At 35.2% G+C, this 5,185-nt stretch overlaps 1 long non-coding RNA gene across 1 annotated transcript; it reads left to right on the forward strand.

The window, feature by feature from the left end:
* The first annotated feature begins 4,130 nt into the window (after positions 1–4,130).
* LOC108229781 lies at positions 4,131–5,185 on the forward strand. Its single transcript, XR_001808330.2, has 6 exons — positions 4,131–4,192; positions 4,310–4,350; positions 4,454–4,487; positions 4,597–4,620; positions 4,789–4,830; positions 5,087–5,185. It is a non-coding gene; the product is annotated as an uncharacterized LOC108229781 (long non-coding RNA).

Below are 5,185 nucleotides of genomic sequence, written 5' to 3' on the forward strand. Positions count from 1 at the left end.
ATCCCCGCAGAGGTTTTGTCTGCCGCAATAAGGACCAGAAACGTGGACGCTGTCGTGACTACAAAGTTCGCTTTAGATGCCCATGTCGTCGTAGAGACTGAATCTAACGCTGCTACTGAACAAAGAACAAGAAAAATATTTTGTGGCTTCATTTGTCTTTGATTTTGTTTCAATTAGTTTCTTTTTCTTTCTAATTGAATATATGCCCTTCGCTCCTCTGTTTTAGGCACAGTTCCCTTCTACTAAATATTCTGGGGGGAAAGTATTATGTGCTTTGTCTATCTTTAAATGGATTCTTTTTTTCTTTTTTCTTTGTCTATGGGGAAATAAATCAGCAAATAAAATAATCAAAAAGCAAACTTCTTTTTGTTGTTTTTATTGTTCTGTTTAGTATATTCATAATAAGCCTTTAAGGGCCATGTAGAGACAAAGGGGCAGCTGTTCAAACTTTAAAAAGGCCAATACAGAATAAATAAAAAAAATAAAATAAAAACATAAGGTCCTAACTTTTTTAAAAAGAAAGGATATTGTCTGCTACCTTTCATGCCAGAGTCTTAATATAAGATCGACTGAAAAGAAACAGTTTCAGCATTTTTGGTTGTAAATGATGTTATGCACAAAGTCATGTAATATTGTGAGAGTTCATGAAATGTGTTAGCGCTCAGAAAATGTGTTGAGGATGATCAGTTATAGTCATTTCTGCAAAGTTTGATAAACAAATCTTGGGTGATAAGTTAGAGCTCAAACAGTGGCTTCGGAATGAGTTTCAGCTGCTACCACACCAAAAATAACTCAGTATCTGTAAAACTGGCTGAGTTATAACCATTTTGAGCTTAATAAGATTGCTTACCTGTGGCAGCCATCTTGAATGGCGTTAATTCCAAAAGTTAAACCACTGTCGATGTACAATTAATAAATTTTGACTGAAATCCATCCAGTGGTTTGGGAGATATTTTGCTAATGCTACAGACAAATGAACACACACACATACACACAGACAAGTGCTCAAACATTACAACAAATATAATTCAGAGGATGAGCTGCTCAATTAAAGCAATTCAAATTTTAACAAAATGTAAACATGGCTATTTCTTCATCATCAGATCCCTTCCTGCTTCATTTCTAGATTGGACTAACCCATAATCTGCTATTCAAATTTTGATCCAATATTTTTTCAATATTATTAACAATTCTTCCAATGAAACTAATGAATGAAGAAGAGTAGAGACCACAGAAACTGTGGAGCAGCAAGTGGGAAAGATTAGTGAGGATGAAATTCAGAAAGCTTTAAAGAGGATGAAGAAGGGGAGGCCAGTTGGACTTGATGACATACCAGATGACGTATGAAAATGTCTAGGAGGGTCGACTGTCCAGAAAACAGGAAGTCTGGTAAAGAGATGAAGAAGAGAGTCTAGGCAGGATGGAGTGGATGGAGAAAATTTTCAGCAGTGATTTGTGACAAAAGGGGGGCAGAAAAGGTCAAATGAAAGGTTTACAAGACAGTGGTGAGAGCAGCTGTGTTGTATGGTTTGGTGACTGTGGCACTGACAAAAAGACAGGAGACAGAACTGGAAGTGGCAGAGCTGAAGATGTTGAGGTTCTCCTTGGGAGGGACAAGGACGGACAGGATTAGGAATGAGGTCATCAGAGGAACAGGACAGGTTGAACGACTGGGAGATAAAGTTAGAGAGGACAGACTGAGATGGTTTAGACGTGCAGAGGAGGGACAGTGGGTATATTGGAAGAAGGATGTTAGAGATGCAGCTGCAAGGAAAAAGTCAAAAAGGATGGCCAAAGAGGAGATATATAGATGCAGTTAAAGAGGACATGGAGGTAGTTGAGGTGAGGACAGAGGACAGAGGACAAAGGAGACAGAGTGAGATGGAGAAGGATGACTCACTGGCGACCCCTAAAGAGGGAACAGTTGAAAGACAAAGATGAAGAAAGTATTAACAAATCTTAAAACTGCTACAAAGCAAAAGTCAAGTGTAGCAAAAAGTAGAATTACTGAAAAGGCACGTCTTTATATGCAAGCAAAGTAATATTGGAATTTCTATTTTCTCATACTTAATCTTGAACATGACAATTTAAATCTTACTTTATCATAACTGAATGAACCAGATGTCATCTCTAAACATCTGCAAACAAAAATAATGTACAACACTTGTTTTTTTATTGTGTTTACTTGCTGCATCTTTGTGTTAATTTTGTAAAAGGTTCTTTTTTCTTTTGTGTTCTTTTGTAAAGGTAAAAGAGTTTTTTTTTTTTTTTTCGAAAAACAGAGAAGACTCAACAGGAGGACCTCTTAGTCCAGTAGGTTGTGTTTACCTCTGCCTTTTTATAGCAGTAAGTCTCAGCCTGTGGCACATACAAGATTTTTTTTCAACACAATAAGTTGGCTCCTTTAGTTTTCTGTGGAAATTTTACAACTTGTTTTGTTGCATTTTCACAGATGAAAATGCAAAAGGACCAGATACACAACACAGCATTTCCAAATACTGAACCTTGAAGGTTTTGTCTACACCTAAACATGTTGTGACCTGTTTTTGTTTACCTTCTACATACCAACAATGACAATAGTTTGGAGGGGGAACATCATTCACAAATGACAAAAAACAAGAAAATTATTCATTGAGAACAGTGAAAGGTTTTAGTACATTTTTAGAGATTTAGGCCTATTTTGTTTTGGTTCTTTCACTTCACAGTTGATAATACTAAGATCAGCACAGACACTACTCAACTCTAACTTTTCCTCCCCTCTTTTAAATTCATATCCATAATTGAAACTAGTATATCACTCTCTGTCATGCATGCCACAGTTTTAAACCAAAATCTTGTACCAATCCGTTAGTGCTCATAGTATGTGATGGGGATGACTCTCAGGTAATATCACAGCAATTTAAGTGTGGTAGTAATGTTTTCTGTCAGAGAGTTCTACCGCTCTTTAGACAGGTTGGAGACACCTTAACAACTTTGTGACTATTTTATTTTTTAAATCTGTAGCACATTTTTGCAAATGTTTGGAAAGACTTTAGAGATTCCCTCCCAAACTATTAGAATCAATAGTTGTATAATCTGCCTAGGCTTTGTGACTGTCTTGTTTGTTTTAAGAGGGTAAAATAAGTTCCTTTTCTAAAGATAATTCAATTACAATACTTACAATTATACAGTTGCTTAAAAACAGATGTGCCACCAAGAGTGGGGGTAGGAGGTGAGCGGTTATCAAAGCTTTTATACATACTTGATAACAGCTTTTACCACACAGAATTTTAGGTCAATATCTGTAAAATAAACTTAATTATAGACAGTTTTGTGTTGGCTAAAGTCAAGTAGCTACATCAAACTTGCAAACATCTCAAATTGGAGTGACTCCAAAAGCTAATGAGTTATAGATGTACTATTCAACAAATATTTTCTGAAAGCTTCACTAAAATATGCCCAATACTTCATGAGATTTTTTAGTAAATGACAAACAAGGTTGACTCCACAAGTTATTGCCAAAGTTTTAAGTAAAGTTCTCACACAATGTGGAGTGCTTAACGTATGTGTTAGGGTTCAGTCTCAGCTACTACCATAACAATCATTAAATTAATATCTATAAAACTGACTGATTTATAGAAATTTTTGTGTTTTCTAAGATCAGTTGACGGGTTGATGTGAAATGGCTCGTGCTTATGGGCTCAGTGGTGCACCGACCATATCCAACATCCCAGCAGCAAAAACTCTTTGTTAAAACAGTGCTGTATACAAGACGGTGAGGTAAGAAAATAAAATGTGCATAGATACTACATATGAAAAAAATCCTTTCAGATGGTTTTGGTACATTTACATAAATCCAGTATGCATTAATGCACATTGCCCTTGTGTAATAAACTACTAATAAAAAATAAATAAATAAAATGTCTCAAACAAAAAAAGGGTCACCACGTGTTTATACGTGGACAAAACCTTCGAGGTCCAGTATTTGCAAATGCTGTGTTGTGTATCTTGTCCTTTTGCATTTTTATCTGTGAAAATGCAACAAAACAAGTTGTAAAATTTCCACAGAAAACTACAGGAGCCAACTTATTGTGTTGAAAAAAATTTGTTTGTGCCACAGGCTGAGACTTACTACTATAAAAAGGTTGAGGCAAACACAGTCAACTCACCGAACTGAGAGGTCCTCCTGCTCAGTCTTCTCTGGTTTGCTCAGGTAAATTTCTTTGATTGTTAATTTTACTCAAAAAAGAAAAAGAGTTATTAAAACAAAAACATGCATGGAGTATAAAAGAAAAATATTCAAGTGTTGATTGTTTATACTTTTGTTTAGAACTGACAACTGGTTACTGCAAATACAATATGATCAAGCAGGTAAGAGTTTAGTTAAGATGTTAAAGTTCAGATCAAGAATATAAGCAGAAACTTTGATATTCAATTACTCATTATCTATTTAAAATTCTGTTTTCTGTTATAGCTGATTCTTCCCTTTGTTGCAGTTTTGCTGCTTGGTATGTTCAACTCAGCAACTACAGCCACATGTTTCCCTTTTAATAATTCTACAATGTATTGGGACAAAATAAAACCACTAACTACCATTAACCTGATTTTATTTGCCAGCTTATGTGAAGCTAAGTGAAGCAGGTAAGATACACACATTGGTTATTAAATTTGATTTAATCATTTAACCAGCAGTTTTATACTTAGTCAAACAACTTGTACAGTATAAACTGTTTCAACATTTAAAGAGTGAAGAAAAGAATATTTAAAAAGGTACAGTTTCAATATTTTTTATATGCATTTGTAACCCAGAATCAGAACCAAAATCAATCATGATGGGATCAAGTTTGGCAGGTAAGACAGCCTTGCTTAATTTTCAAAAGCAAATCTGCAGTTTTAGTTACCTCTAATGTCAAAAAGCTCTTTGAGTACAAAATTTTTCAATATTTCAAATGCAAAGAAAATGAGTGAGGAGTTCAGTTTAGAATAGAAATTTTTGGATGCATTTATACCTAATAAATAATATGAAAATGGTAAATCAAAGAGTATTTCTCTTTTTCTGTCTTTCTGTTTATGAGCTTTCATTGAAACTGTTGTTTTGCCCTTACAGCGCCAAACTCAGGCGGTAGGCGTCGATTGTGCTGGACCAGATGGTTCAATAGTGACCGTCCCAGAGGTTCAGGTGACTGGGAGACTTTGAAGAACCTGA

Source organism: Kryptolebias marmoratus, unplaced genomic scaffold (genome assembly GCF_001649575.2).
Source record: "Kryptolebias marmoratus isolate JLee-2015 unplaced genomic scaffold, ASM164957v2 Scaffold283, whole genome shotgun sequence".
Lineage (NCBI taxonomy): Eukaryota > Metazoa > Chordata > Actinopteri > Cyprinodontiformes > Rivulidae > Kryptolebias > Kryptolebias marmoratus.